Raw genomic sequence first — 16,988 nt, 5'->3', positions numbered from 1 at the left:
TGAAAAAGGAAACTGGTCATTATTTGATGGGCACAAAATTGCTATTTCCCAAGGTCCTGAATATTCCAAATTTATTGTTTCTTACCTGTTCTCTATAGCACTTGCCATATTCCTACATTGGGGTGAATTATAATGGTTTGTTGGAAGAAGGTAAGTGCACACATACATACATACAGTTAAACAGAAATGCCTACTGTGTGATTTTACAAATGATAAAGGAGATTAAAAACCAGGGTCACTCATAATTCTAAACCCTAGAATTATGCTCTTGGAAAAATATTATTAGAAAAAATGATATGACTAATAGAGAGTAGGTCATTTAAAGCACTCAAAAGGGCAGAAAACAGGTGAATATTTGGACAAAAATGTCCATTTTCCCCTCTATTTTGTCATGCTTCATAATTTATTTATAATGTTTGGCTCAAGCAAGAGTTTGTGTTGAAACAAACCATAATTTTCTTTTAGATCAGTGTTTCTGAACTTTTATTTTTCATCATCACTGCCTAAGAAGACTTTTCCGACTCTTTTTTCCCTAATCACTCTCCAGTAAAATTATAACACCACAGATAGACTGTGTATTTGTTTACGCATATGTATATAAGTCCTTTACAGATTTTGAGTAAGATTTTCTCACCCCCTCTAAGAAACTAATTTTCACCCCTTTTGGAGATGATATTGCCCCCTTGAGAATGCATGTTTTATATTGTGGTAAAATAGGAATGCCATATAAGCTGCTGAAAGATGGCAAGATATAGATACCAATGCAGCCCTCACTTACTGAACAGTTACAGATCAGAAGAAAACATAAGAATATTTAAGCATGGCTTTCCACATGATCTCCTACTACACATTCTTACTAAAATAAATAAAAATCATAAATCACAGATTCTGAAGCAAATCAGCAAAAGAAAACATTAAGAAAAAAAAAACAGAAAATAGAAGTGGTATTAGAGGATGAGTCCCAGAAATTCTTGGGAATCACTTTCTGAAAAAAAGATAGAGAAAGGAAAAATAGGAGGAAAAATAAAGAAGGCAGAAAATGAAAATATCATAATATCTTTGGCAGTTTTATTTACCTCAAGATTTTTAGAAGCCAACTTTTATATATGGACTTTTACATAAGGCTCCTGGAAAAAGAGGATAGAGCCCCAGTGATGGAGTCCATTCTGTGACCCATCAGTCAGTGGAAATGACATGGCAAGAAAGGAGTGCTCATATCTGGAGGAAATTGAGAGCAGATAGGGAAATAGAGACTATGAACATTCAAGAGAGATCTTTGCATTTTTACACTTAACCCTCTGCACATTTCAATGGTTGGGATGCATGAGAGAACAATAGCTCAAGAGCAATTTAAATTTTACTTGTTCATATGCAAAAATAGCACAAAACCCAAGACACTTCCAGGGATATTTCATAATTTATGTAAACATTCTAAAACAAACTTTTGAACATTAATTAAAATAATAGATGAGAACATGCATTGGCATCCTAAAATCCAAAAGAAATTCAAGGCAGGGCTGTTTACAATGATCCTGAGGTTGACCATTCTCTTCGTCCTCTTCTCCTTTCTATTTAATGACCTCTTCTTTTCTGTCACCTTTGCTGGCATGGCTCCATCTTCTGTACTCTAAAAAGGCAGCTGCTAAGGTCAATTTTTATCTTCCTGTCTCTGCTCTCTTCCATGGCAAGCCCCTGAATTCTCAGTTTATCAGCTATCATGTCTAGGCAAACCTCTCCCTAAACCATCTTTCTGGCCTTACAGAGTTTCCTGATCACCAAACATAATTGTCAACTGCCTACTAGATGTGGATTTCCTCTCAACACCCCAAAATCAAGATGAACAAAATAAAGATCATCATCATAAAACCTCCTGCTTCCTTATTTCTATTAAATAAATGTCATAGAAATGTATGATAGGTATGCCTCTTGTCCTCACCCATGTGCTCACTTGGTTATCAAGACAATTCATTCCACCTGCTGATGTTGCTCACAGCGGTTTCCTACACTAGCAGAACTTACATGTCCCACCCAGACTTTCACAATTGCATTAGCACTGGTATGCTCTAATCCCTCTCTTGGATAAATTCTATGTGCTCTTTTCAAAATCATCCTCATATCTGGCCATACCACAAAATAATTTAAATAGTTATACATTTCTAACCACTTTCAGCCAATATTGAAGCTTTCTCTCCTTTTCTTCCACACTATTGTCCCTCTAAATTCCTATTGTCCCTTGTAAGTACCAGATGGGCCCAACTAGTAGCTATCCGTTAGCATACCCTACCTCTTTCCTCAGCATCTTGTTGAAATGATTCCCTCTGCTTAACATGTTCTTCTCTTTTCTTTCAACCTCACCCAACAAAGTCTGACTTTCTGTCAAAACTAAGATAAAATTCACCTACATGTTAATGATTTTCCTGAATTTCTGCTCTGGACTTCAGAGCACAATGTCATTGTGCTTTGTCGCATTCTACATTCTATCTTTATTGATAATACAAAGCCATAGGATGTGAATATATTTGTACGTATCATCATTTTTCCTTCTTGTGCCCAAAGCGGACATCGTTAATCAACTGCAACACTCTTTCTCATTAAATCCAGACAAGGGGGATCCCTGGGTGGCGCAGCGGTTTGGCACCTGCCTTTGGCCCAGAGCGCGATCCTGGAGACCCGGGATCGAATCCCACGTCGGGCTCCCCGTGCATGAAGCCTGCTTCTCCCTCTGCCTGTCTCTGCCGCTCTCTCTCTCTCTCTCTCTCTCTGTGACTATCATAAATAAATAAAAATTAAAAAAAAAATCCTGACAAGGTCTCAGACTCCATCTCAGCACCACATGTCAGGCAACCACTCATTAAAGTTGATACATGAACACAAGACCTGGATTATAGTAAATACCCAATAAACATTAGTTATTATCATTATTATTATTCTCTAGCATAATACTCATCACAGAAAGTAGAAGATGATCGAAGATTATTGGTTAAATGAACTGCTACTAAAATGTCAACTTGTTTACATTCTTCATCTTTGTTACTTAAATGAAGAAGACGGAAAACTTGAATTCCTTTCAAGACAGAGTTTTTCTGTCATACTGAAGAAAACTATGCTATTTCCCAAAGTAAAATGCCATAATTCCTTTCTCTAATACATGTATTGATCCCTAATTAATGCTATAAACACTCCAATTCAGAATGAGTGCCAATGTCATCAGCTCCAGGGAAATTTGAGGAAATTATTTCATCATTGAATCTTCAGGATGGCTGATGTTGTTGAGCTAGCCATGCAGCTGCATTCCAATGGAAAATCTGGGTCCTGTTTAAAGTGGACACAGGCTACAAGTACTGTATTTGTATGGATAGTTTGACTGTCTGGGCATGTCCCTAAGAGAACAGGTGAGAGAGGAATGTGCTTGTGGAAGCACATGTGGAAACATCTGCTCTTAGAGATATCATCTATTTACTCAGGATGCTTGCAAGTTTACTCTTCCCTGATTTTACGTACTGTGATTGCTGTTCACATGTTGTCTCTTGTCACCCAAAGATAATGACAATGACAATGATGATGATTATGATGCTGTTGATGATGAGGATGGAACGAATATATCTGCATAATCCTCTCTCATTTACAAATATGAGGAATGGCTGGCAGAGAAAGAAAAACATGTAGACACAGGGAAGAGGAGGAAAGCAGGGACACTTTAATTAAAAATAACAAAACTTAAAAAAAATAGTACCAAAACTTCTCATGGAAGGAAGATTCTAAGCTCCCCTGCAAGATTGGAGGCAGAAGATATGCCCCATTTTTTCAGAGTCTTGTTCCAAGTTGGTTAGTGAGTCTCAGAAGAGAATGGAGGATTCTGGATTTGATGCCAGAAGTTCTAAAGTCTCAAATTTCTGGATTCAATTTTAGACCTTTTAAAACATTATTTCTCCTTCTCTGTGATGCTTTCAGGGAATGAGATACTTTGACTACCCCAAGATCCCTTAGATCACTCATTCTCCTGCAGCAATTAACTCCAACTTTGGTCATGTTTGTGTTATTTTGCTAGACTGTTTTTTTGGGAAGGGAATCATGTTTTCATGGTGATGACAGAACAGTCCAATGTGGTGTCTTTCACCCTCTTGGGGCGCCAGTCACAGTAGTGGGACAGAAGACCACCACTGATGCCACATCTGCTCTTTGTCTCCATCCGTGTGGGTTTTATCACTTGGGGAACCAATGAAGATGATCGTGTCCTACTGGCTGGGCTTGCAGTTGGGCTAAACATAAGTGCCTTTGTTATTCTCACTGACTTGCAAATTCAGATATTGATTTATTGCAGCTTCTGATCTTCAGCCCGGAAATCTAATCTTGTGAAATGCTGACTAATGTTTCCATCCCTGAAGTCACACAATTCCTTGATCATGGAGGAAAATGGTGTAGAAATTTTTAATTGAAGCCCTTTCTGTCCTAAAAGGGTATCCTAGGAAAACAAATAAACAAAAGTAAGATTTGGCAAAAGAGCTTTTATTCAAATTTCTAAAACCATGGAGCATCTAGGTGACAGAATTGTCTGAACAGGACCCTTGGTTTGAAATAGCTCATTTTTAAAAAATCACACAACCAACATGACTAATTGCATGATTGCAGGTAACACATGCTAGCAGTATCAGAGGTCTGGCTGCAAATTGACCATCAGGAGATGCCGGGACAGTCTGGGCACCTGTTAGAAAGACACATGCAAATAAGGCAAATAAAAAAAACAATGAAACAGACTCTTTAAAAGAACTGATGGGTAAACCTCATAATTTTCATAGAAGACAAAACATTTATGGCTGAGTCACAGATGCTTGAAATGGAAAGATATGCAATTTATACATAATGTATATATAGCAATTATATACATACATACAATTGAAATATGTCTTCTTTTGCCATTTTTAGAGAAAAGAGTATACAAATTGCTAATTCATTTTCAAGCTATCTAAACCCATAAGAAAGATGTACCCCTTGGGCTTCATAATCTAATGTGTTCTTTCAACTTTCTTATAAACTGGGATGTTTTAAATTACTATGAAATGATAACACTTAAAATTGTTTTTGCATCATGCAGTTATATCAAATACAATATTTCCTGAGACTGACATTCTCTTAAAAGCACATTGTGTCTTGGCATTTCCTTACAGCTCACATTTGGTGCCAGATGACATGATCACAAAACATGTCTCTTTACAATCATTTTGGTTTTGCATCCTCTGTGCAGTACCTGAGTCTGTCCTTGTATCTCTTTCTCTTTCAATGTCTCTGCTGTGTCACTAAGAAATTAAGGTAATGACAATCTCCCAAATTCTGGAAGATACTTTAGATAGTCAACAAACTGCTTTGCTTTTCCTGAGAGAGCATGAGTTCTGGACAAGAAAAATTTATCAGGCTCAGTTCTTTATTTTTTGTTTTTATTTTTGTTGTTGTTGTTGTTGTTGTTTTAATTTTTATTTATTTATGACTGTCACAGAGAGAGAGAGAGAGAGAGAGGCAGAGTCATAGGCAGAGGGAGAAGCAGGCTCCATGCACCGGGAGCCCGACGTGGGACTCGATCCCAAGGTCTCCAGGATCAGGCCCTGGACCAAAGGCAGGTGCCAAACCGCTGCGCCACCCAGGGATCCCCCAGGCTGAGTTCTTGATGCAGATTCAGCTGTGAGAGACCTGTTGGTATGTGTTAGTGGCTCACTTTCTTCATTCCTCAGAGTAAATGTAAGGTATTTGCTTATTCTCTGAGTAACTTCTTACACCAAGAAAAAATTCCCTGAAAAAACAGGGGTGATTGACCTCAAAAACATTCTGCTAAGTGAAAGAAGCCAGATGGGAAAGACCACATATTGTATGATCCCACTTACATAAAATCTCCAGAACAGGCAAATCTGTAAAGACAGAGAGTGTATTTGCTGGAGTCTGGGGGTGGGAACAGGGATTTACTGTAAATGGACCCAAGGGATCCCTTGGGGTGATGGAAACATTTTAAAACTGGATTGTGGTGATGGTTGAACAACTCTATAAATTTACTAAAGGTAGTTGAATTATACACTTAAAACAGATGAATTTCATGGTATGTAAAAAATAGAATGGATATCTAACAAGGTAATTATCACCTTCTAACGTATGGAACATACTATATTCAGAAAACAAACAGTCACTCTGTAATTGCACACCTGCATACAAAAAAAATTCAAAGCATTTGCTTAGTTTGTTTTATATTTCAGTAAAAGCTATGAACTGAATACAGTCGTGTTGTGCTTCAACTGTACAACAATTTCTCCCACAGCCTATAGTTCACTCTATTATATTTTAAATCTATGATTTTAAGCAAAGCCTGTAATCTAGGCATTTGGGGGATTCCTGGGGAAATTCCAAGCAAATTTGTTGGAATTACCCATTTTAAACATTACCCAAGAATTACATACCTTTAATCTTTTTAGGCCATTATTGCAACTTTCTAACTGTTATAATTTTAAACTCATGGAAAACTTGCAAGAATAGTACAAAGAATTCCAAATGCCATTAGCCAGATTCACCAATTGCTTAAATTTTCCCCATTTTCTTTATCCTTCTTTCTCTGCATGTATTTCTTCAATTTTTTTCTTTTTTAAATACAAACATACTGCATGTGCATTGGAAAAATAAAATGATTTATATAAGTGTAATTTCCCCACCTCCCTAAGCATAAGACCATTATTAACAATTTCTTGAATTGTTTTCATAATGTTTTTGAGAGAGCCAAATTGGAATAATTGTCAAAATACTTGGCATATTATAAATTATATTTACAAATACACATTACTATCAAAAACAAAACAAAAAACGCACTCAATTCGATTTTCTTCTTGCTGATGAGCTGGCATTGAACTTGTACTCTCTTCCTAGTAGATTAACTTCTTTGGAAGGCAGTGTGACGGCCTGGGGTGGTCAGCCTCTGAACTGACTGATTAATGGAATGAATGAGAGAGCCAAGTGGAAAGTCCCAGCAAAGTAGATGCAAGGATCACACTTCTCTAATATGTATCATCTGATATTCAGAGAAAAGCAGAGGCACCTGTGCGCTCACAGATCCAGACAAAGGAAATGAACTGACATTGCTGTGTCTTGTAATTGTTTTTCCTGGCCATCTATTTCTAAGCCATTGGCCTCCCATCAGTGACCATGTGTACTTGGAGTCACAACAGACAAAACACAGCTGAGCCAGCACTAATCGGAGGCAGTTCGTAGAAAGAACCCCTGGCTGCAACTCTACTGACAATGGACAGAGGGAAATAAAAACTAACAGGGAATGAAAAGGAGCCATGCTAACAAAGAACATATTAGAACAACAGCCACGACAAGAAGTGCCCCCTCTTCCAATGCTTTCCTTCCTGCAGCTGCCCTAGCCCCAAATTTCTCACAAGGAACCCTCCTTGCCTCATGGAACCTCACAGGTCCTGTGCAGATGTCCAGTGGGTATGCAGACTACAGCAGTGGCTATAAATACAAGCAAACCCTTAATATGCCTGGGAAATGGCTAGAAACAACTCCTCTGAAAGAGCAAGGTCTTCCAACACTACAGGGAAGCCTGTGAGTACACATATGATACCTGTGCAGGTGTTGGATTTGGTACAAGTGGCTGTCATGGAAATTAGCCACACCATCTCGGCATTCACCTCAGTGACTGGAGAAAGTGGATGAACAACGTTCATTGCCTGATCAACACTTGCTATGGTCAAGCAAAGAAGATAAGTCTGATTTTCTTGTCTGTAACTAGACTCAAGAAGAGAATTTCTGTCTGAGTCCACCTCAATCCTCATTGAGTATATTAAACAGACTCTCCATGGATCTGGGCAGCATCTCAGTGCTGATTCAGCTCTGGTGACTGGGTCAGCAATGGGCCTGCATCGTACCATAAGTCACCTCTCTGGTTAGACCAGAAGCAGCATTGTATGTCCATTGGGTCTTTGAACCATTGTATGTCCATTGGGTAGAGTTTGAGAATGGTTTCCTATGGAGTGCATACATACAGTTGCTCTATTATTTCTCCTAATTCTGGCCATCATGGTGCAGTGGCTAAGACCACGGACTCCAGCGCCAACTGTCCAGATTCAATTGCCAGTTCTTGGGCAACCTTGGGCAAGTCAGTTTCTGTAAAACAAGGATCGCATTGGTATCATTAATTAGTAATTATATATTAATGATACCATTATTATCATTATTCTATTTATATAATATGTTATTTTTAAAGCTTCCTTACTTCCCTAGCTCATAAAACACACTTGAAAAAATGACATCTAACGAATGGGAAAAGGCAAAATGATGTGTACTCTTCCTACATCCATTCATGCTTTCTCTACTCTCTAGAGGTCACCTGGTTTGCTATTTTAAAATGCAATGTTATCATCTCATTTCCTTGATTATTTTTTACAGTTTCCCATGGCTCTTGGGTAATTTCAAAATGTTGAACATGGCCCCAAGACCCTCCATGATCTGACCTTACCACTTCTCCTTTTTCATCTTGGGCACCTTGCCCTTGAGCCTCCCTGGCCCCATGGTAGGTTCTCAGAACCTTTGCATCTGCCCTTCCCTCAGACGAGCGCTCTTTGCTTCCTACCTCTACTCCATTAGCCCCCTCTAATGCCATCTTTTCAGTTACTTTTCTGGTGCTCCAGGCAGGTTAGGGTTCCCTGCAGTCCTCTTTCATAACACTGCAAAAACTGAAATTATTTGGAAACATATCTTTTCCTCCCTACACTGTCCGTGATCTTCACTTTTGAATCTCTCATACCTACCATAGGTCTAGAACTTATTAGTTAGCTAGAAGAAGGAAATGGAAAGAAATTATACACTTGATGGTTAATATTAGGAATTTTTATATAGTAAAATTTATTAATCTTTCTCTGTTTTGTGCTCCTTACAACTTATTTAGGAAATCTTCTATCCCTAAAATAGAAACCATGGATTTACATGGAACTTATTTTTAATACAAGATGAGGTGGGGACCCATTTTTAATTTTTTAATTTATGTCTATATTTTCCCAGGACCATTTTATTGAGTAGTTCAATTTTTTCATTGATTTGCAATTCCAGCTCTGTCAAGAATAGGTTTTTCATATTTGTATAGGTCTGACTCTTGGTTCTTTAGTCCATTCCATTCATCTAATTCTGCCCCAATATCCCATTGTCTTAGTTTATATCACTTTGAAAGTCTTGGCATCTAGTAAAGTGAGTCTTTCTACCAAGATCTTCTCCATAGAGTTTAACTTGACTGTATTCATGATCATTTTCTCTTTCATATAAATTCTAAAGTCAGCTTTGTTGGAATTTTATTGGAATTGCATTGCAAAACTTGGGCAACAATTCATACAAATGTGATAGATGCCCAGAAACATGAATATGTTTTGCTTAACCATCAACATGGTATAACTTTTATTATGGATTGAATAGTGTTCCTCCAGAAAACTGTGTTGAAGTCTTAACCTCCAGTATCTCAGAATGTGACCTTAATTGAAAATAAGAAATAAGATCAGCAGATGCAATTAGTAAAGATGAGATTATGCTGGAATAATGTGGGCCCTTAAACCGGTAGGACTAGTGCCTATACAAGAATGGATGTGAAGATAAAAGAAAAGAAAGCCATGTGAAGATGAGACATCCAAGTTAGGTAGCTGCAAGCCAGGGAATTCCAAGATTGCTGGTTACCACGAGAAATGAAGAAGAGGGAAGGAAGCATTCTCACAGAAGCTCAGAAGGAGCACAGCCCTGTTGATGTCTTGATTTTGGATTCCTAGTCTCCAGAACTGTGAGAGAATAAATTTCTGTTATTTGAGGACACTCATTTGTGGCATTTGCTATGGCAATCCTGGGAAACCAATACAACTTTCCATTTAACAAATTATTCTGTAACATATTTCAATAAAGTTGTATAGTTTTCTCCATAATAGTTTTGTGCATTTTTATTACATTTATTTCTACATGATTTTTATCTTCTGCTGCTGTGTAGAACAGTAATTGACTTTTGCATGCTAATCATCTACCAAGAAAATTTAACTCCCTTATTAATTTTAAGAATTTTTTTGATTGTTTGGGAGGGGTTTCTGTGAAGACAATGATATCACCAAAAGCAATAATATATTTGTTTCCTCTTTTGCAAATCTTTAATCAATTCTTTCATGCTCTTTTAAATCAATTCTTCCATGCTACTTTCAAATCTTTCATCTACCAGGTAGTAGATCTTACCTGGTATTTTCTCAAGATCAAGATACTTAATTATTGATTCAATTTTTGAAATAATTATAGAGTAATAGAGATTTTCTACTTTTCAAATAATTACATAAAATTATATATAAATGGTTATATATAAATATATACCCACTAATTAATAATCATGATTTATTAATTAAGATGTTCAAATCTGCTATCTTAATCTGTTTTATTTTATTTGCCTGTTGATTAGCACTATGGTATGAAATGACAAATTTTTCTTTGTGTTTCTATCAATTATAACATTATATATTTTAAGTATATGGTAATTAAGACCATACTATTTAAAATTTATCCTTTGCCAATGCATAGTGACTTTAATAATAATTCTTGTCTTAAAATAATGTTTAGACTCATGTTAATATGGCTACTTTAGCTTTTTTTTTTTTTTTTTTTTTTGGTTACCATTTATTTATAACCAGTTTTCTTTTGTCTATGATTCTCATTCATTCTATGTCCTTATGTTACTAATGGAACTTCTATAGAAAGCATAGAAATGATTTTAAAAATTTCTGATAGGAACGTCTAGGTGGCTCAGCAGTTGAGCATCTGCCTTTGGCTCAGGGCTTGATCCTGGGTCCTGGAATCAAGTCCTGCACCAGGCTCCCTGTGTGGAGCCTGCTTCTCCCTCTGTCTGTGTCTCTGCCTTTTTCTCTCTCTCTGTCTCTCATGAATAAATAAATAAAATCTTAAAAAACAACTTCTGATAATCTTTGTCTTTTAACCAAAGAGTTTAGTATACTTATATTAAATGTAATTTCTGATATCTTTGGGTTTATTTTGTGGTAGACTGCATTCATCAAATACTTTGTCCATCTCTGAAGTAGTCCTTCTTTGAAGATTTCAACTTCTCACCCACCCAACTGATCTCAAAAGTGTCCATGTGGCTTGTTGGTACAATAAGGGGTAAGTGAGGTGTGTCATTCATGATTTGCCACATTTCCTTTTCCTCTGCCTCAACACCCTCAATGTTCAGGACAGAGGTTGCTCTGTGAGGCTGGAACCAGAGTTGCTGGAAGGGTGTGGCAGGGCCACACTGGACCCACAGTATGGACATAGAAAGTGAGCAAGGAACAAACGTCTATTGTTGAAGCCTAGTCCCAGCGAGATATCTGGCTGGTTTATAACCCCAGTACAAACTGGGCTACTGATTAAAGACACATTTCTTAATCTTATTTTGTACTTTTAATTTGTCCTTTATATAAAAGTTACTTTCATGATCATTGTTGTTTTGTTACTATAATTATCATGACCTGCCTAGCATTTCTTAAGATTTTTTGAGGTTGTTTTTTATCTTTATGTCCTAGTTCTCCTGCACTAGTATAGGTTTTATACACTTTGTTGCTATTCTTCTGTGGCTACTCTAAGAGTTTGAACATGGATATTAACTTTACAAAGTGTAAATTTGTCAACATCTAAATAACATCTAAATAATAATAAGAGAAACTTGGTATGCTTTTTTTAATTTCAATTCAATTAGCCAACATATAGTACATACTTAGTTTTAGATATAGTGTTCAATAATTTATCAGTTGTGTATAACACTGATGCTCATCACATCATATGTCCTCCTTAATACCCTTCACCAAATTACCCCATCACCCCATCACTCCATCCACCTCCCCTCCAGATTGGTTTGTTTCTTAGAGTTAAAAGTCTCATGATTTTTCTCCCTCTCTGGTGACTTCCCATTCAGTTTTTCTTCCTTTACCTATGACCCTCTGCACTGTTTCTAATGTTTCACATATGAGTGAAACCATATGATAATTGTCTTTCTCTGATCAACCTATTTTACTCAGCATAATATCCTCCAGTTACATCCACATCAATGTAAGTTGCTATGCCTTTTTAAAAATACATTCTTTCCTGATTTGTATAGAATTATTACATATTTTAGTGTCATCTCCAACTGTTAACAATTAGACATTGTTTTAACAAATAATTTCTTAGGGGGATCCCTGGATGGCTCAGCGGTTTAGCGTCTGCCTTTGGCCCAGGGCGCGATCCTGGAGTCCCAGGATCGAGTCCCACGTCAGGCTCCCGGCATGGAGCCTGCTTCTCCCTCCTCCTGTGTCTCTGCCTCTCTCTCTCTCTCTCTCTCTCTATGTCTATCATAAATAAATAAATCTTTAAAAAAAAAACAAATGATTACTTAGATTTATTCATGTTTAACAGTTTTCCTTACTCAGTACTCCTTGCATCTCCTACCTTTTTTCTGTTCCTATTATACTGAGGGTTTTTAATCCTAAATGAGTGTTGAAGTTTGTTAAATGTTTTTTTTTTTTTTCTGCATTGAATGATATGGCCATATGATTTTTCTGTTTAGGCTCTTAATATAGTGGATTTCATTGATTTTTAAGTATTGAACCAAACTTGCATTCCTGGAATAAGCCCCACTTGTTTAGGGTGTTTTATTCTTTTAATATATTGCTAGATTCAATTTGCTAATATTTTATTGAGTATTTTTGCATCTATGATGCCGAGGGGTATTGGTCTATGGTTTTCTTTTTCTGTACTGTCTTTGTTTACTTTTATTATTAAGGTAGGCCAGCAACCCGAAATGAGTTAGAATATATTCTCTCTTCTGTTTTCTGGAAGAAATTAGAAAATTGTTATTTCTTTAATATTTGAATGAAACCATCTGGTCCTGAAGATTTCTTGGAAGGTTTTCAACTATGAATTCAATTTATTTAATAGTTATAAGACTACCCATATATTACCTATTATATTTTGAATGAATGTTCGTATTTCATAGTTTTTGAAGAATTTAGTATATTTCATCTAAGCTATTTATATGTGTAGTGTTGTTTGTTGTGTTGTATTATCCTTGCAACATCTAGGAAGTAATAATCTTTAAATGTGAGTATTTTCCTTTTTGCCGGCTCCAGTCAGAGTCAAGGATTAAACAGGAAGTCTTACCAACATCTCCTTCTGCTAGGCCAATTTTTTTTTTCTAGTTATCACATAAAAGATGTAGCCCTGTAGTGGTTTCTGACTGATGGAGGGTCTCATTCTTTTTGTTTTTGTCTGTTCCCTGAACATGTGGCCCTTTATAACACTGGTTAGAGAGCCCCTTTGACTAATAACTATACCAAGAGGAGACACAAGCTCACCTACCCCACGGTTCACACTTTCTTTTTGTTTCTGGCCTCTTAAGAATTATCTGATTCTTTTTCTTTTCCAGTTCAGCCATGTATTCTTCGTTTTTTTTTTTTTTATTATTATTTGGTTATAAAACTCTAACCAACACTTTAAAGTATGTTATTCTTCTAAAAAAGATTTCTTCAAAATTCTAAGCCATGGGCAGCCCGCGTGGCTCAGCGGTTTAGCGCCACCCTCAGTCTGGGGCGTGATCCCAGAGACCCCGGATCAAGTCCCATGTCTGGCTCCCTGCACTGGGCCTGCTTCTCCCTCTGCCTGTGTCTCTGCCTCTCTCTCTCTCTCTCTCTCTGTGTGTCTCTATGAACAAATAAATAAAATCTTTTTTAAAAATTCTAAGCCATCAAATTTCTAGGAATAATGATGAGATAACCATTTTTGCGCTGATTTGGGGGAAAAATTAGGGGTAAAAAATATTAAATGTGATTGAGGAAAAACTGGACAGTGATGTAACGAGGAATACAATTTGGCAGTATATATTAAAATGTTTTATGATGTCTCACATTTAGATCTTTCATCCATTTTGAGTTTATCTTTGTGTATGGTGCAAGAGAGTGGTCTAGTTTCATTCTTCTGCATGTGGATGTCCAATTTTCCCAGCACCATTTATTGAAGAGGCTGTCTTTCTTCCAGTGGACAGTCTTTCCTCCTTTATCGAATATTAGTTGACCATAAAGTTGAGGGTCCACTTCTGGGTTCTCTATTCTGTTCCATTGATCTATGTGTCTGTTTTTGTGCCAGTACCACACTGTCTTGATGACCACAGCTTTGTAGTACAACCTGAAATCTGGCATTGTGATGCCCCCAGATATGGTTTTCTTTTTTAAAATTCCCCTGGCTATTCAGGGTCTTTTCTGATTCCACACAAATCTTAAAATAATTTGTTCTAACTCTCTGAAGAAAGTCCCTATTTTGATAGGGATTGCATTAAACATGTAAATTGCCCTGGGTAACATTGACATTTTCACAATATTAATTCTGCCAATCCACGAGCATGGAATATTTTTCCATCTCTTTATGTCTTCCTCAATTTCTTTCAGAAGTGTTCTATAGTTTTTAGGGTATAGATCCTTTACCTCTTTGGTTCGGTTTATTCCTAGGTATCTTATGCTTTTGGGTGCAATTGTAAATGGGATTGAGTCCTTAATTTCTCTTTCTGTCTCATTGTTAGTGTATAGAAATGCCATTGATTTCTGGGCATTGATTTTGTATCCTGTCATGCTACCAAATTGCTGTATGAGTTCTGGCAATCTTGGGGTGGAGACTTTTGGGTTTTCTATGTAGAGTATCATGTCATCGGCGAAGAGGGAGAGTTTGACTTCTTCTTTGCCAATTTGAATGCCTTTAATGTCTTTTTGTTGTCTGATTGCTGAGGCTAGGACTTCCAGTACTATGTTGAATAGCAGTGGTGAGAGTGGACATCCCTGTCTTGATCCTGATCTTAGGGGAAAGGCTCCCAGTGCTTCCCCATTGAGAATGATATTTGCTGTGGGCTTTTCATAGATGGCTTTTAAGATGTTGAGATGTTGCCAACATGCACATGAGAAAATGCTCTGCATCACTTGCCATCAGGGAAATACAAATCAAAACCACAATGAGATACCACCTCACACCAGTGAGAATGGGGAAAATTAACAAGGCAGGAAACCACAAATGTTGGAGAGGATGTGGAGAAAGGGGAACCCTCCTGCACTGTTGGTGGGAATGTGAAATGGCGCAGCCACTCTGGAAAACTGTGTGGAGGTTCCTCAAAGAGTTAAAAATAGACCTGCCCTACGACCCAGCAATTGCACTGCTGGGGATTTACCCCAAAGATGCAGATGCAATGAAACGCCGGGACACCTGCACCCCGATATTTCTAGCAGCAATGTCCACAATAGCCAAACTGTGGAAGGAGCCTCAGTGTCCATCGAAAGATGAATGGATAAAGAAGATGTGGTCTATGTATACAATGGAATATTATTCAGCCATTAGAAATGACAAATACCCACCATTTGCTTCAACGTGGATGGAACCGGAGGGTATTATGCTGAGTGAAGTAAGTCAATCGGAGAAGGACAAACAGTGTATGTTCTCATTCATTTGGGGAATATAAATAATAGTGAAAGGGAATATAAGGGAAGGGAGAAGAAATGTGTGGGAAATATCAGAAAGGGAGACAGAACATAAAGACTCCTAACTCTGGGAAACGAACTAGGGGTGGTGGAAGGGGAGGAGGGTGGGGGGTGGGGGTGATGGGTGATGGGCACTGAGGGGGGCACTTGACGGGATGAGCACTGGGTGTTATTCTGTATGTTGGTAAATTGAACACCAATAAAAAATAAATTTATTATAAAAAATGAATAAATAAAATAAATTTAAAATAAATAAAAATAAATAAAATAAATAAAAAATAAAAAACTAGTATCTCAAAAAAATAAAAAAATAAAATGTTTTATGATGTAGCAACTCCACTTTTCAGTATCTATCCCACATGAAAACACTGAAATACTTACTGAGAGTGGAAAATACTAAGTAAATTAAGACAATTTTATTGTGGAATATTCCCAATACAATAACATAGACAGCTCTTAAGATTTCTTGTGATTATTAATAGAGACAGTGCAAGAAACTGCCTAGTACAGACTATGTGATCAATAAATCTTAATAAATATTATGTTTTTCGATGTTCCTTATTTCCTGCATCTTTCTGATTTACAGAAATGGTATTGGATTTATGTCAAATGGCAATCACTAAATACACTAGTTCTCTCTCTCTCTCTCTCTCTCTGTCTTTCTTCTTCCACCTCAAAAAAAAAAAAAGAAAAGAAAGGAAAGAAGGAAGGACAAGAGAACAAAAGAATGAAAGAAATAATGAATGAATGAATGAATGAGAAAGAAAGGAAGAAATTTACAGACCAATATCTCTGATGCACATAGAAAAATTAGTCAAAAATTCTCAATAAAATATTAGCAAAACGAATTCAATGATTAAAAGTATCAGTTACTATGATTACATGGGATTTATCCCTGAAATGCAAGGATGGTTCAACATATGCAAATCAATCAATGTGGCACACAACGTTAATGGAATGAAAGATAAAAATCATATGATCATATCAATAGATGCCAAAAAATCACGTGACAAAATACAACATACTTTCGTGATAAAAACTCAACAATTGGGATCCCTGGGTGGCGCAGCAGTTTAGCGCCTGCCTTTGGCCCAGGGCGTGATCCTGGAGACCCAGGATCGAATCCCATGTCCGGCTCCTGGTGCATGGAGCCTGCTTCTCCCTCTGCCTATGTCTCTGCCTCTCTCTCTCTCTCTCTCTGTGTGACTATCATAAATAAATAAAAAAAAAAAAAACTCAACAATTGGTAGAATCTCAACTCAACATAGAAGAAACATACTGCAACACAATAAAGGCTGTATATGACAAACCCACAGATAATATCATACTCAGTGGTTCAAGGTTGAAAGTTTTCCTTCTAAGATTTGGAACAAGACAAGGGTACCTACTCTTACCACCCCTACTCAACATTTACGAGAAGTCCAAGCCACAGCAATCAGGCAAGAAAAAGATAAAAAA

At 37.0% G+C, this 16,988-nt stretch overlaps 1 long non-coding RNA gene across 8 annotated transcripts in view; it reads right to left on the bottom strand.

Annotated features, from left to right (window-relative positions):
• Nucleotides 1–3,676: 3,676 nt before the first annotated feature.
• Nucleotides 3,677–16,988, bottom strand: part of LOC140638308 (uncharacterized) — a 35,826-nt gene continuing 22,514 nt past the window's right edge. For 7 of the 8 annotated variants that reach the window (XR_012035413.1, XR_012035411.1, XR_012035407.1 and 4 more), the window contains 2 exons: nucleotides 7,601–8,142; nucleotides 3,677–4,462 (listed from right to left, as the gene is read on the bottom strand). This is a non-coding gene — a long non-coding RNA (uncharacterized lncRNA). The remainder of the gene's footprint in view (nucleotides 4,463–7,600; nucleotides 8,143–16,988) is intronic. The other variant, XR_012035419.1, reaches the window with a different exon arrangement.

Source organism: Canis lupus, chromosome 1, assembly GCF_048164855.1.
Source record: "Canis lupus baileyi chromosome 1, mCanLup2.hap1, whole genome shotgun sequence".
In the NCBI taxonomy this organism is placed as follows: domain Eukaryota; kingdom Metazoa; phylum Chordata; class Mammalia; order Carnivora; family Canidae; genus Canis; species Canis lupus.
The sequence above is the reverse complement of the archived record's forward strand: the minus strand, read 5'-3'. Positions and strand labels throughout refer to the sequence as shown.